The 16336-nt window shown below is 48.9% G+C and overlaps 2 protein-coding genes across 7 annotated transcripts in view; one reads left to right on the top strand and one right to left on the bottom strand.

The window, feature by feature from the left end:
* Nucleotides 1-16336, bottom strand: part of LAMTOR2 (late endosomal/lysosomal adaptor, MAPK and MTOR activator 2) — a 334290-nt gene that overhangs the window by 53051 nt on the left and 264903 nt on the right. The gene's annotated exons all lie outside the window — the stretch shown is intronic.
* The window catches only part of ARHGEF2 (Rho/Rac guanine nucleotide exchange factor 2), a 69264-nt gene continuing 58513 nt past the window's right edge, over nt 5586-16336 (top strand). For 2 of the 5 annotated variants that reach the window (XM_050752481.1, XM_050752473.1), the window contains exon 1: nt 5586-5672. The gene's annotated coding sequence lies outside the window, so the exon portion shown is untranslated. Of the gene's footprint in view, nt 5673-6776; nt 6875-16336 lie in introns of those variants that run through there. The other 3 variants (XM_050752463.1, XM_050752456.1, XM_050752485.1) reach the window with 3 other exon arrangements.

The following is a 16336-nucleotide window of genomic DNA, read 5'->3' as shown; positions in this document are numbered from 1 at the left end:
TTGTCTGTTTTCTTAGCCCCCGGCTGAGCACAGGTGATTATTGGAACTCAGTCCTTGAATGCCCAGACCCCTGGGCAAGTGAGCTGAGTTCTGGCCTTGCTTTACAGGTTGTGGGTGGGTCCTGTTCCTGTGGAGATATCTGCCCTTTTGAATCTTTACTTCCATTCCTTATTTTCCTCTGATTATTCTCATCAGTCACCACCTATTGCCGTACACCTTCCTTGCCAGGCAGCTTCTCTTCATAGCTGGAGAATGTAGGATGGGGAAAGATGGTCTGCAGAGGAACAGCTATTCTCACCCCCTTAGATCTTACCTGATTTATTGACTCAATGTTTGTTTTTGAGATGGAATCTCGCTCTGTCACCCAGTGGTGGTGCCTGGCCACTGAGTGTTCTTGAAAAGCTATCTCTCGTGCCTGACTCTAGCCCTTTCTCGTTAAGAACTAGCCTTTCGACCGGGCGCGGTGGCTCATGCCTATGATCCCAGCACTCTGGGAGGCCGAGGTGGGCGGATCACAAGGTCAGGAGATCGAGACAATCCTGGCCAACATGGTGAAACCCCGTCTTTACTAAAAATACAAAAAATTAGCTGGGCACAGTGGTACGGGCCTGTAGTCCCAGCTACTCAGGAGGCAGGAGAATTGCTTGAACCCAGGAGGCAGAGGTTGCAGTAAGCCGAGATCGTGCCACTGCACTCCAGCCTGGTGACAGAGCAAGACTCTGTCTCAAAAAAAAAAAAAAAAAAAAAAAAACTAGCTTTTATTGAGCTTTAATTTTACTTTCTTGTTTTTGAGATGGAGTCTCGCTCTGTTGCCCAGGCTACAATGCAGTGTTGTGATCTTGGCTCACTGCAACCTCCACCTCCTGGGTTCAAGTGATTCTCCTGCCTCGGCCTCCCGAGTAGCTGGGATTACAGGCATCTGCCACCACGCCTGGCTAATGTTTGTATTTTAGTAGAGATGGGATTTCACTATGTAGGTCAAGCTGGTCTCGAACTCCTGACTTCAAATGATCTGCCCACCTCAGCCTCCCAAAGTGCTGGGATTACAGGCATGAGCCACTGGGCCTGGTGCATTTTTTTTTTATTTAATTTTTTGAGATGGAGTCTTGCTCTGTTGCCCAGGATGGAGTACAGACCAGCTCACTGCAACCTCCGCCTCCCGAGTTCAAGCATTTCTTCTGCCTCAGCTTCTCAAGTAGCTGGGATTAGAGGTGCACACCACCACACCTGGCTAATTTTTGTGTTTTTAGTAGAGACAGGGTTTCACTATGTTGGTCAGGCTGGTCTCGAACTCCTGACCTCAAGTGATCTGTCTGCCTCAGCCTCCCAAAGTGCTGGGATTACAGGCGTGAGCCACCAAGCCTAGCCTGAATTTACTTGTAACGCCTCTGTTCTTTGAGCTCTGGCAGGGAAGAAGTGCCTGGATCCCTTGAGGTGGGCTCTAAGCATGACCTATGGAAAGGCAGTGACTTTTGTTGCTGCAGCAGTGGAGAGAAGCCACTCTGAGCTGACTCTGTCCAACCCAGGAATGCCGTGGTCTGAGAACAGCCTCCCAGGCAAGAGGGAATCCCAACAAACGCCGGCTTTGTTTCTGCTACCGAGTTTCCCAGTTTAGATTCTGCTCCCCCGACTCCACTGCCCAACTGGTTTAACCTTTCCTTAGCCCAGCAATCAGAGCCTCCAGGCCCAGGAGGATGAAAAGAACATGGAGACAACGGGAGGCTCCAAATGGAGTAGCCCTCTGCCAGCTCACATCCCTCTTTCAGGGGCTGCAGCTTGGACATCCCAGGACTGGCCAGGTTAGAGGCAAGGAGGATATATTTGCTTTTGTTCATTGTGTTCCTGGTGGAAACCTGGGACTTGCTCAGGAGAATGGGGAGGAAAGGCCAATGAGTCAGAGGCTTGGGGTTGAGAACAGGTGTGGGGAAGGGAAAGGGAGCTAGTCTGATACACATCATCTTGCACTCTAGAACTATGGAGTGTTATCCTCTGAAGGAGATTTTCCATCTGTGTAGTCTCCATGGAAAATATAATGAGTTAACCTATGGGCGGGGGGGATTCTGGCTTAGAGAATAGGGTAAACTTCATAACTCTGGAAGGTAATACAGGTGCTCCTTGACTTCCAGTAGGGTTATGTCTGATAGGTTTATGTGATATGCATATCAGGAGATAACCCTGGTGTAAATGGAAAATGCTTTAAGTTGAAAATGCATTTAATACACTTAACATACCAAACATCATAACTTTGCCCAGCCTACCTTAAACATGCTCAGAACGCTTACATTAGCCTACAGTTGGGCAAAATCATCTAACACAAAGCCTATTTTATTATTTTTATTTATTTTTTGAGGCGGAGTCTCACGCTGTCACCCAGGCTGGAGTGCAGTGGTGCAATGCTTCTCTTGTCATCTGTGTCAGGCCTGGGTTTCCCTCCTAGTCGCCTTCTCCATGACGCGGGCCAGGACACAAAGTGCTGAGTTTTGTGAGGAAAAGGTACAATAAAGACGCCCCTAGCTTTTGGGAAAGGAGCACCTCTCAGAGTTCAGATTAAGGAAGGAATCAGCATTCCTGGGTTGGACAGAGTCAGCTCAGAGTGGCTTCTCCCCACTGCTGCAGCAGCAAAAGTCACTGCCTTTCTATACGTCATGCTTAGAGCCCAACTCAAGGGATCCAGGCACCTCTTCCCTGCCAGAGCTCACTGCAACCTTCACCCCCCGGGTTCAAGTGATTCTCATGCCTCAGCCTCCCTAGTAGCTGGGATTACAGGTGCCCGCCACATGCCCAGCTAATTTTTTTTTTTTTTTTTTTTTTTTGAGACGGAGTCTCGCTCTGTCCCCCAGGCTGGAGTGCAGTGGCCGGATCTCAGCTCACTGCAAGCTCCACCTCCCGGGTTCACGCCATTCTCCTGCCTCAGCCTCCCGAGTAGCTGGGACTACAGGCGCCCGCCACCGCTCCCGGCTGATTTTTGTATTTTTTTTAGTAGAGACGGGGTTTCACGTGTTAGCCAGGATGGTCTCGATCTCCTGACCTCGTGATCCACCCACCTCGGCCTCCCAAAGTGCCGGGATTACAGGCTTGAGCCACCGCGCCCGGCCGCCCAGCTAATTTTTGTGTTTTATTTTATTTTTTTCCGAGACAGAATCTCACTCTTGCCCAGGCTGGAGTGCAGTGGCCCAATCTAGGTCACTGCAACCTCCACTTCCCAGGTTCAAGAAATTCTGCCTCAGCCTCCTGAGTAGCTGGGACTACAGGCACGTGCCACCACGCCCGGCTAATTTTTGTATTTTTTAGTAGAGATTGGGGTTCACCATGTTGGCCAGACTGATCTTGAACTCCTGAGCTCAAATGATCCACCCACCTCAGCCTCCCAAAGTGCTGGGATTACAGGCGTGAGCCACTGTGCCTGGCCCACAAAGCCTATTTTATAATAAAGTGTTGACTATCTCGTGTAATTTATTGACTACGGTACTGAAAGTGAAAAACAGAATGGTTTTATGGTACTTGGAAAAGGGTTTCTACTGAACGTGTATGGCTCTCACACTCTTGTGAAGTCTAAAATCTTAGTCAAATCTTAGGTCGGGGACTGTCTGTATAAGATTCCTTCCTTAATCTGAACTCTGAGAGGTGCTCCTTTCCCAAAAGCTGGGGGCATCTTTATTGTACCTTTTCCTCACAAAACTCAGCACTTTGTGTCCTGGCCCTTGTCATGGAGAAGGTGACTAGGAGGGAAACCCGGGCCTGACACAGATGACAAGAGAAGCATTGTGAAGACAGTTGGTGTCACAGGCACCTTGAAAAAAGGCCACAGCTAGATACGTCATCTCGTCATCTAAGAGATCAACTTTCTTGGAGTCAGGATGGAATGTGAACCTCCCTTAAGTAGTGGTGTTGGAGAATATAAGAGCCTCTAAAATCTATAGACAGAAAGTCTTAGCTGGAATAGTTGGCTTTAGGATTGAGCCCTCTTAACTTCTTGAGGTAATTTAATAGGAGGATGAGTGGCAGACAACACTCCTCCGCTCTAACTGAAAACCACCCTAGGGAGGTGTGAACCTTGATCTCAGGATTGTGTGCAGATCTGTGAGCGGAGAGGAAAGTAAGCACTGATCCCACATCCTTCCTGGAGGCTGGGTACCCAAACTGAAGCTCCTCCCTAAAAGGCAATACAGACAGTAGGTCAGCCACCAGCGTGTTCCAGGTGCCCCCACCCCTGGAGACCAGCCCTCCAGCCCTCCCTCATTGTGCAGACTTTCAGCTGGCATCAGCTCACCCACACACCCCACCCTGGTACCAGGAGGAGCCAGGTGCCTTGATTTCCGCCCCCTTCCTGTACTCGACTTTGGCACTCGAAGAAAGTAAGTGGGAAACAGGTATAAGAATTTCTACAGGCCGGGCGCAGTGGCACACGCCTGTAATCTCAGCACTTTGGGAGGCCGAGGTGGGTGGATCACTTGAGGTCAGGGGTTCAAGACCAGCCTGGTCAAAATGGCAAAACCCTGTCTCTACTAAAAATACAAAAAGTAGCCGGGCGTCGTGGCGGACACCTATAATCTCAGCTACTCAGGAGGCTGAGGCAGGAGAATCACTTGAACCGGGTGGGCAGAAGTTGCAGTGAGCCAAGATTGTGCCGTTGCAGTGAGCCAAGGTTGTGCCATTGCACTCCAGCCTGGACAAAAAAGCGAAACTCCATCTCAAAAAATAATAATAATAATAATTTCTGGAAAACTGGAAGTAATGGAGCGATTCAGTGAAAGGATGAGCAGTTACCAAGGCTTAGTCCCTTGAGAGAGCAGCTAAGAGTAGGAGAAGCAGCGTATGCCAGAGGCAGGAGTACTGGGTCCCAGCCCCAACTCCATCACTCACTGGCTGTATGACCTTGGGTAAATCATGCCCCTTTCTACTCAGGAGGCTGAGGCAAGAGGACTGCTTGAGCCTGGGAGTTCAAGGCTTCAGTGAGCCATGATCATGCCACAGCACTCCAGCCTGGGTGACAGAGTGAGACCCTATCTCAATGGAAAATAAAAATTAATATATATATAAAGTATATATAAAATAACTCTGCCTCTTGGAGCCTGTTTCCTCGTCTGCACAATCATGAAATTGTTTAGAGGATTTTTGAGGACCCCTCACCGGTATGATAGGGCAGGTATTACCCCTTTGTTCTTATGCAGTGAGGAACATGAGGAACAACCACTGTCACTTTCTCATCGTGTGGGTGAGATCCAGCCAGGTGGGGAAGGGCACACACAGTTCTACATCCGGCAGCAGCTGCTCTCTTCCACTCACCGACAGAGAGAATTTTTGAGTAAGGATAAACCATAGATTACCTAATTTGATGCTCTCATTTAATAGATCAGGAAAGACACAGGGTGAAGCGGCTTGTCCAAGGTTGCCCACCAGTGGCAGCTAGCATATTTATTTATTACGGACCCAGCATGTATGTTCCACTGTTCTCACATGTCTCATTTAACATCTGCATTCTACAGATAAGGGGATGAGGCTAAATAGGTGACACAAGGTCCTGTAACTAGTGACTTGGCAGAGGCAGCCAAGATCTTCCAGCTCTAACATGCCCTTTCTACTAGCCCACAGGAGGCAAAGAGGGCTCTCCGTTACCTCAGGAAGTCCGACGTCAGCCCCAGCTGTCCTCTGCCCCAGGGAAAGCAGTGAAGGTGAGTCAGCCACTGCCCCGCCCCAGAAGCTGTTATCTGGGAAGAGAGTGGGGGAGCTGGTCAAATATACTGCTGCCTGGTATCCACAACAAGCCATGAGCCCCGGATATGCTGAGTTCCTTGGTCACCCTTGTTCCTGGTGCTGACACTAGGGCCCTTCTCAGTGCAGCTGCCCTTGTAACCGCTCCACCCTGTACTTTCATCACAAAAAAATACAATCTTTCCTCCTCCATTGCTGTAACCTGCCTCTTAAAGGGACAAACAATCAGGTTTTTTTTATTGTTGTTTGTTTGTTTGTTTTGAGATGGAATCTTGCTCTGTTGCCCAGGCTGGATTACAGTGGCGTGATTTCGGCTGGCTGTAACCTCTGCATCCCCGGTTCAGGCGATTTTCCTGCCTCAGCCTCCCCAGTAGCTAGGATTACAGGTGCACACCACCACCCCCGGCTAATTTTTATATTTTTAGTAGAAACGGGGTTTCTCCATGTTGGCCAAGCTGGTCTCTAACTCCCGACCTCAAGTGATCAGCCCGCCTCGGCCTCCCAAAGTGCTGGGATTATAGGCATGACCCACCATGCCCGGCCAACAATCAGTTGTGAAGCCTAATTTGAGAGGGCAAAGGACGCCACTGACCCCGCTGAGGACCCTGCTGTGAAGTGGGTTTCCAGCTGCAGCTGTTTCTTTCCTGGAGATGTCCGCTTTCTCCCCTCCCCAGTTTCTCCCTGACCCTGTTGGAGGAAGGATGAACCTTCCCTGGAGTGTCAGGTTCCCGTATACTCTCTCCTCAGGGTGACCCCAGCATGGCTTCTGGTACCTGTTTCCACACAAGTCTGAATTCTGTAGCCGCCCTGTGTTCAGGGAATGCTGAAGACAGAGGGACCCAGGAGTCCCTGGGATCAGTAGTGGCACTGAAAGAGTTAAGGGCCTGGGCACAGCACTGTTTAGGGTGTTTGAAGTAGGGCGGGGAAGGGAAGGGCTGCAGTGGATGAAGAGGCAGCTGGTCTGTACTGGAATGAGTTCCCCCTTATGCAAACTTCTGGACCATGAGCAGCTCCCTTAAAAGGACCAAGAGAGAGGGGACCCCCACCAAGGTGCTGGACTGGTTCTTAAAGGGGCCACCTGAAGCAGGACTTTTTCCCACACTGAAGTCACCAACTGAGGGCAGAAACAGGTCTCCCATCTTTGGGATATCTCCCAGGTCTGGTGAGTTTCCCTCTTTCCTTTCCTGGGTCCTTGCCCTCAGACCCTCTCTTGCCCCACCTGTCTGGCATGGCACCCAGAACACATGCCAGGAAACTGGCAGGAGGTAGAAGAGGACTGGTTGGTCTTGACCCTTTTCTTCTCTATCCCCCACAAATAAAGGGTTAGTCTGGGTCCCAAGCCCCTGGTAGAATAAGCATACAGCTACAGGTCCAGCAGAACGGAAGAGGGCAGGGTCCCTAAGTTCAGTTTACTAACCAATTAAAAAAAAAAAAAAGGTGGTCACACTTGGAAGCCCAGAGCAGCAAAATTCCTGACTGACTTATGAACCTGGTACATCAAGGACATGGGGATGATTTAGGGAGAGTGTCTGAGATGCCTGTGGCTGACTTAGTAGAGGGGTGTGTGGTTAGATTAGGGGGCTGGGGACGCCTTGAAATTCCAGAACTAAGTACAGATGATAATGCCTCTCAGGAGACAACCCGGAAGCTGATACGACAGATGGCTTTTGCCCATACTGGCCTCTGCCCCACTAAGGGATGGTAGCCAGGGCCCACCATTGTATTTGTGCATAGACTCTTCTGGGTCCTCTTCTCTGTGCCTGACACTTAAAAGGTGCTAAAATAATCTTTGCTGAATGAATGGATCCTCTATATCTTTTACTTTGCTTTCCTTTTTGGAATTGTGGCACTACTCTCTGACAGTGGACAGGAAAGTCAGAGAAGGAGAATGAGTTCCAGGACACCAGCGTTCAGCCAAGTCAGGCAGACGGGTGAAGCAGGAAGGTATCAGAGACTTGGGTGCTCCTGTCTTGGAATGGGGTGTCTAGGGAGCACATGGGAAGGAATTGTAGCTCCTGGAGCCTTCTTTATCTGAGGCGAAGAGAAGCTCTGCTTTAGCCTTCTTTGCAGGGCACTGTTGGATTAATGGTTTACTTTCTACAGGAGAAGAAATGTTAGGTTAAATTTTGAACCATCAAAGAGTTTTTGTGACCCTGTGTCCCACCCCCAGGGCCAGGAGATTTGGAGGAGAGCCAGTACAACATGTCATTTGGCCTCTCCTTTCCTCCTCAGCCTTTATTATCCGATTCTCTTGGGTCGTCTCCACTATTGGCCACCTCGCTAGATTTAGGATCCCAGAGCCAGACTCAAAGCTTCTCAGACTGCGAAAGGGCCAGCCAGCATTGCCTCCAAGCAACAGCACCTGGCTGTTTGGTTGCTGTCAGCAGTTCCTCCCCCATGTTCAGTGTTCGCTGGCAGCAAACATAACCAGAGACCTGCCTGTGCCCCATCACCTCATTCAGGGGTCTAAGCTAACACAGGGAGCAGAAAGGATACACTGAACTTCTTTGGGACCCCTATCTCATTTCTTTTGGAAGCTGCTTCGTTTCTTTGGCTGGGGTCAGGGAGGTAGGAATGAGGTGGGTAAAAATAATGTTGCCAGATTTCTTTCAAAGCTAGCCACTTGGCCTGGTGTGGTGACTCATACCTGTAATCCCAGCACTTTGGGAGGCTGAAGTGGGTAGATCACCTGAAGTAAGGAGTTCAAGACCAGCCTGGGCAATATTGTGAAACCCCCATCTCTACAAAAATACAAAAATTAGCCAGGCACAATGGCGGGTGCCTGTAATGTCAGCTACTTGGGAAGCTGAGGTGGGAGAATTGCTTGAACCTAGGAGGCGGAGGTTGCAGTGAGCCGAGATCGCGCCATTGCACTCCAGCCTGCCTGGTGACAGAGCAAGACTATCTCAAAAAAAAAAAAAAAAAAAAAAAGGAAAAAAAAAGCTAGCCACTTGATAGGCTGGGCACAGTGGCTCAGGTCTGTAATTTCATCTCAGCACTTTGGGAGGCCAAGATGGGTGGATCACTTGAGGTCAGGAGTTCAAGACCAGCCTGGTCAACATGGTGAAACACTGTCTCTACTAAAATTACAAAAATTAGCCAGGTGTGGTGGTGCACGCCTGTAATCCCAGCTACTCAGGAGGCTGAGGCAGGAGAATCACTTGAACCTGGGAGGCAGAGGTTGCAGTGAGCCGAGATCGTGCCACTACACTCTAGCCTGGGCAACAGAGCGAGGCCGTGTCTCAGAAAAAAAAAAAAAGCTAGCCACTTGCTTTCTTTGAGAGCTTGTTTTCTGGTTTCAGAAAAGAATTCAGGCTCCATAATGTGATGGATCAGCTTTGAAAACTCATCTCCGCCTCCTATCAGCTCTGTGACCCCCAGCCAGTTACTTAAGCTCTCTATGCAGCCTGTTTCTTCATATGTAAAATAGGGATAATAATGTCTGTTTCAAGAAATATTTGTGAGGATGGCACAAAATGGATGTTGGCACTCATTATCTCTCTCTATATAGGCCTCAGATGACATTTAGGAAGTAGGTATGTTGGCTGGGTGCAGTAGCTCACACCTGTAATCCCAGCACTTTGGGAGGCCAAGGTGGGAGGGTCACCTGAAGTTAGGAGTTTGAGACCAGCCTGACCAACACAGTGAAACTCCCTCTCTACTAAAAATGCAAAACTTAGCTGGGTGTGGTGGTGGGTGCCTGTAATCCCAGCTACTTGGGAGGCTGAGGCAGGAGAATCGCTTGAACCCAGGAGGCGGAGGTTGCAGTGAGCCGAGATCGCACCATTGCACTCCAGCCTGGGAGACAGAGCAAGACTCCGTCTCAAAAAAAAAAAGGAAGTAGTTATATTGAGGTCTCAATGTCTCAATATCCCTTCTTCCCCAAAGCTTATAGCCGAATGCCTGGTGTGCAGTGATCCTTTCATGTCCCTCTTTTATCTCTTTTCTCCTTTCTCCTCCTTCCTGAGATTTTGAGACCCGGTTGCTCTAGATTAGGAGTTGGCAAAGTTTTTCTGTAAAGATCCAGTTAACAAATATTTTAGGCCAGGCGTGGTAGCACATGACTGTAATCCCAGCACTTTGGGAGGCCAAGGTGGGCATATCGCTTGAGCTCAGGAGTTCAAGACCAGCCTGGGCAACATAGCGAGACCTTGTTTCTACAAAAATTACAAATATTATCCCGGTGTGGTGTGGTGTGCCTGTAGTCCTAGCTCGCTTGGGAGTCTGAGGTGGGAGGATTGCTTGAACTTGGGAGGTCAAGGCTGCAGTGAGCAGAGGTCACGCTACTGTACTCTAGCCTGGGCGACCAAGTGAGACCCTGTCTAATATATATATATACACACACATATATATATTTTATATGTATATATCTGTGTACACACACACACACACACACACACACACACACACATATATAGCCGGGCGCAGTGGCTCACACCTGTAATCCCAGCACTTTGGGAGGCCGAGGCAGGTGGATCACCTGAGGCCAGGAGTTTAAGACCAGCCTGGCCAACATGGTGAAACCCCATCTCTACTAAAAAATACAAAAATTAGCCAGAAGTGATGGCAGGTGCCTGCAATCCCAGCTACTTGGGAGGCTGAGGCAGGAGAATCGCTTGAACCCGGGAGGTGGAGGTTGCAGTGAGCCAAGATTACACCATTGTACTCCAGCCTGGGCGACAAGAGCAAAATTCCATCTCAAAAAAAAAAAAAAAAAAAAAACATACACACACACACACACACACACACACACACACACACATATTAGGATCCCAGACTCAGGATATATCTATACATCAGGCTTTGTGGGCTCTCTGTTGCAACTACCAACTTTGCTGTCATAATGCAAAAACAGCCATAGACAATATGTAAATGACTGAGCATGGCTGCATTCCAAAAATACTTTATTTATAAGCACTGAAATTTGAATTTCATATAATTTTGTGTCTCAAAGTATTCTTTTATTTTTTTTTCAACTATTAAAAAAAGATAGCAGGACAGATTTGTCCCAGAGGCTATAGTTTGCTAACCCTTGCTTTAAATTTCCAGAGGCCATTCTATCCCTTTCTTCTCCTTGAAGAGGAGAACTTTATCAGGGCTCATCAGGGTCTCAAAGGACAGAAAAGCACTCATTTCTTCTTGCTCTTCTTGCTCTGATTGCATACACACTTTTCCATCAGAAGTTGTGTGTAACTGTTCCCATCATAGTTATGTTAGTGTCAGCCCATGAGTTATTTATTCTCTCTCTCTCTTTAAGAGAAAACAGTAGGTCACCATCATTCTCTCTCTCTTTCTCTCTCTCTCTCTCTCTCTCTCTCCTTCTCGCCTTCTCTCCTTCTTTCTTTACAGAGTCTCGTTCTGTCGCCAGGCTGGAGTGCAGTGGTATGCTCTCGGCTCACTGCAACCTCCGCCTCCTCGGTTCAAGTGATTGTCCACCTCAGCCTCCTAAGCAGCTGGGACTACAGGCATGCGCCTCCTGAGTAGCTGGGATTATAGGCATGTGCCACCACGCCTGGCTAATTTTTTTTGTATTTTCAGTAGAGACAGGGTTTCTCCATGTTGGTCAGGCTGGTCTCGAACTCCTGACCTCAGGTTGTCCGCCCACCTTGGCCTCCCAAAGTGCTGGGATTACAGGTGTGAGTCACCATGCCAGGCCAATTTTTGTATTTTTAGTACAGACATGGTTTCACCATGTTGGCCAGGATGGTCTCGATCTCTTGACCTTGTGATCTTCCCGCCTTGGCCTCCCAAAATGCTGGGATTACAGGCGTGAGTCACCACACCAGGCCAAGCATTCTTCTTTCTAGCTCTCTGTTTCAATATACCCTGCCGTCTCTATGTCTCTAAGTAATAATAACAACAATAATAATAGTATTTATTGAGCACCTAATATGTACCAAAAACAGATGGAATGGGGACTAGGTGCATTGCATACATTATCATCAAGTCTCTCAACATCCTTACAAAGTAAGTACAGGCCCAGCGGCTTATGCCTGTAATCCTAGCACTTTGGGAGGCTGAGGCAGGCAAATCAGTTGAGCCCGGGAGTTTGAGACCAGCCTGGCCAACATGGTGAAACCCTGTCTCTACTAAAAAGTACCAAAAAAAATCAGCCAGACATGGTGGTGCACACTTACAGTCCCAGCTACTTGGGAGGCTGAGGTGGAAGGGTCACCTGAGACAGAAATCAAGGTTGCAGTGAGCCATCATTGTGCCACTGCACTCAGCCTGGGTGACAGAGTAACAATCCTATCCCCAAAACAAAACAGGCCAGGCACCGTGGCTCATGCCTATAATCCCAGCACTTTGGGAGGCCGAGGCAGGTGGATCACCTGAGGTCAGGAGTTCGAGACCAGCCTGACCAACATAGAGAAACCCTGTCTCTACTGAAAATACAAAAATTAGCCTGGCGTGGTGGTGGGCGCCTGTAGTCCTAGCTACTCAGGAGGCTGAGGCAGGAGAATTGCTTGAACTCGGGAGGCGGAAGTTACAGTAAGCCCAGATCGCACCACTGCACTCCAGCCTGGGTGACAGAGCGAGACTCTGTCTCAAAACAAACAGACAAACAAACAAAACACCCAAAACAAAGTAGGTCTTATCATTCCTTTTTTTTTTTTTGAGACAGATTTTTGCTTTTATTGCTGAGGCTGGAATGCAACAGCACAATCTCGGCTCACCACAACCTCCACCTCCTAGGTTCAAGCAATGCTCCTGCCTCAGCCTCCCGAGTAGTTGGGATTACAGGTATGTGCCACCACACCCAGCTAATTTTGTATTTTTAGTAGAGAAAGGGTTTCACCATGTTGGTCAGGCTGGTCTCGAACTTCTGACCTCAGGTGATCTGCCCGTCTTGGCCTCTCAAAGTGCTGGGATTATAGGTGTGAGCCACCTCACCCAGCTTCTCATTCCCATTTTATACATGAGTCTGAGGCTCAAAAAAGCTGGCTGGGCAGGCCGGGTGTGGTGGCTCATGCCTGTAATCCTAGCAGTTTGGGAGGCCAAGGCAAGTGGATTGCCTGAGTTCAGGAGTTTGAGACCCAGCCTGGGCAACATGGTGAAACCCTGTCTCTACTAAAATACAAAAAATTAGCTGGACATTGTGGCGTGCACCTGTAGTCCCAGCTACTCGGGAGGCTGAGGCAGGAGAATCGCTTGAACCTGGGAGGCAGAGGTTGCGGTGAGCCGAGATCGCGCCATTGCACTCCAGCCTGGGCAACAAGAGGGAGACTCTGTCTCAAAAAAAAAAAAAAAAAATAGCTAGCTGGGCTGGGCTCAGGAGCTCATATCTGAAACCCAACACTTAGGGAAACTAAAGCAGGAGCATCACTTGAGGCCAGGAGTTCAAGACCAGCCTGGGCAACACAGTGAGACTCCATCTTTAAAAAAAAAATTTTTTTTTTTTTTTGAGACGGAGTGTCATTTTTTTTTTTTTTTTTTTTTTTTTGAGACGGAGTCTTGCTGTGTCACCCAGGCTGGAGTGCAATGGCCAGATCTCGGCTCACTGCAAGCTCCGCCTCCCGGGTTCACGCCATTCTCCTGCCTCAGCCTCCCGAGTAGCTGGGACTACAGGCGCCCGCCACCTCGCCCGGCTAGTTTTTTTTTGTATTTTTTATTAGAGACGGGGTTTCACCGTGTTAGCCAGGATGGTCTCGATCTCCTGACCTCGTGATCCGCCCGTCTCGGCCTCCCAAAGTGCTGGGATTACAGGCTTGAGCCACCGCGCCCGGCCTTTTTTTTTTTTTTTTTTTTGAGACAAAGTCTCACTCTATTGCCCAGGCTGGAGTGCAATGGTGCGATCTCGGCTCACTGCAACCTCCACCTCCCGGGTTCAAGCTATTCTCTTGCCTCAGCCTCCTGAGTAGCTGGGATTACAGATGCGTACCACCATGCCCAGCTAATTTTTGTATTTTTAGTAGAGACAGGGTTTCACCATGTTGGCCAAGCTGGTCTTGAACTCCTGACCTCATGATCCACCTGCCTAGGGCTCCCATTTGTTGGGATTACAGGTGTGAGCCACCGCACCTGGCCTATTTTGTTCTTTCTTTGAGACAGAGTTGCCCAGGCTGGAGTGCAATGGCGTGATCTCAGCTCACTGCAACCTCCACCTCCCAGGTTCAAGCGATTCTCCTGCCTCAGCCTCCCTAGTAGCTGAGATTACAGGTGTGTGCCACCACGCCTGGCTAATTTTTGTATTTTTAGTAGAGATGGGGTTCCACCATATTGGCCAGGCTGGTCTCAAACTCCTGACCTCATGATTTGCCCCCCTCAGCCTCCCAAAGTGTTGGGATTACAGGCGTGAGCCACCGCACTGGGCCCAAATTTTTTTTTTTAACTTAGAGCATGGTAGTGCATACCTGTAGTCCAGCTACTGGATGCTAAAGCAGGAGGATCGCCTGACCCAGGAGTTTGAGGCTGCAGTGAGCTCTGATCACAGCTGCACTCCAGCCTTGGCAACAGAGCCAGACCCTGTGTCCCAACAAAAAAAAAAGTTAAGTTCCCAAGGTTATGTGGCTTATGAAAGTGGCATAGCTAGGCTAGGTGCATTGGCTCATGCCTGTAATCCCAGCACTTTGGGAGGCTGAGGCGGGCGGATCACCTGAGTTCAGGAGTTCGAGACTAGCCCTGCCAACATGGCAAAACCCTATCTCTAGTAAAAATACAAAAATTAGCTGGGCATGGTGGCAGGCACTTGTAATCCCAGCTATTCAGGAGGCTGAGGCAGAAGAATTGCTTGAACCCAGGAAGTGGACATTACAGTGAGCCAGGATGGTGCCACTGCATTCCAGCCTGGGCAACAGAGCAAGACTCCATCTCAGAAAAAAAAGAAAAGAAAGAAAAAGAAAAAAAGAAAGTGGCAGAGCTAGCAAATTTGACAGACTTCAAAGCTGTAACATCCTAAAGAAATTATGGTCTCAGAGTTTTGAATAACAGATGTCTCTCTATTAAAATATTATATATTCCCATTCCAGCTCCCAGTAGAATGTCTAAGAAATCTTTGATGACCAGTGCAATCTGTGGAGGTTTTATACCTGGAGGAAGGGACAGCACACGCTGATGGTTTGCAGTAGTGGGAAGACCATTTGATCCAGAGGCAGGAAGACAAGTAAAATGACTTCTTAGAGCCCCTTCCTGCTTTCCCAGCTCCCCTCCCCCATCTCAAGCATCTGATCCCAGACCTATTTCAGAATCTCCTCTCTGCTCAGCGGAAGCAGTGATATGACATGATGTGATCTCATTTGAGAGCTAAATAAAGCCATTGTGTGAGACCCAGCCCTGGCCTCTCCCATGCACCATTTCCTGAGCTCAAGAGGCTAAGGGAAAATGGGAGGGGGGCTAGGAGAGTTAATCTAATGGAAAGAGAAGCAACACGATGATGGGAGCCCCAGTTTGAATTTCAGACAGTGGAGGAGGGAATATTGCTAGGAGGAAGTTGAGGAAGCCTTGCTAAACCTCATCTCTTTGAGGGACAGAATAAAAAGTATTGGCATCATAGCATAGGCAGGGTTAGTGGGGATGAGGATGTGAGGGAGAAACTGCCAGACAGATTCCATTTTCACAGAGGGCAGAGACTGTGAATGAAATGACAGAGATGCTGGAAAAAGGGTAAATCTTTGAGAAGAGGTTTGGTCTGAGCTGGAGGAAGAAGGGTGAGTTACAAAAGGATCTTAAGATCTGAGGTACCTGTCAATGGGGCCAGGGTAAGTTTCACAAAGATCTTGAGATCTGAGGTACCCGTCAATGGGGCTAGGGTGACAGGACACCATCTCCAGCAGGAACATCCACAGGGACTGAAGAAAAGCAAAGGTCTCCAGTTCACTGCACTTCCTTCACTGCACTTCCTTCATCTTGCCAAATTCAACCACGCAGGCTGGGCACAGTGGCTCGCACCTGTAATTCCAGCACTTTGGGAGGCCAAGGCAGGAGGATCGCCTGGGCCCAGGAGTTTGAGACCATCCTGGGCAACTTAGTGAGACCCCATCTCTATAAAAAATTTAAGACCGGGTGTAGTGGCTCACACTTGCAATCCCAGCACTTTGGGAGGCCGAGGCAGGTGCATCACCTGAAGTCAGGAGTTCAAGACCAGCCTGGCCAACATGGTGAAACCCTGTCTCTACTAAAAATACAAAAATTAGCTGGGTGTGGTGGTGCATGCCTGTAGTCCCAGCTACTTTGGAGGCTGAGGCAGGAGAATCTCTTGAACCCAGGAGGCAGAGGTTGCAGTGAGCTGAGATGGCGCCATTGCATTCCAGCCTGGCAACAAAAGTGAAACTCCATCTAAAACAAAGCAAAACAAAACTTTAAAAATTAGTTGGATGTGGTGGCATGCACCTGTAGGCCTGGCTACTCAGGAGGCTAATGTGGGAGGACTGCTTGAGCCTGGGAGGTGGAGGCTGCAGTGAGGCTTGAGGGTGACAGAGGGAGAGAGATCCTCTCTCCGAAAAAAAAAAAAAAAAAAAAAGAATTCAATCCTGTGGGCATAACTGAGACAAGGCTAGCAGGTAGACGTTGAGTACAGGGGGTATAGTTCAAACCAACTTTTTGCTTCTGGGAGGTCCCTGAATTCCAGAGCTCATAATATCCACCCAGTGTCCCTGCCTCCCCCTCACTGCCTCTCAGTTTCTGT

The sequence above is a fragment of the Macaca thibetana genome, chromosome 1 (genome assembly GCF_024542745.1).
Source record: "Macaca thibetana thibetana isolate TM-01 chromosome 1, ASM2454274v1, whole genome shotgun sequence".
Lineage (NCBI taxonomy): Eukaryota > Metazoa > Chordata > Mammalia > Primates > Cercopithecidae > Macaca > Macaca thibetana.
Note: the sequence above shows the minus strand (reverse complement) of the source record. Positions and strands in the feature narration are given on the sequence as shown.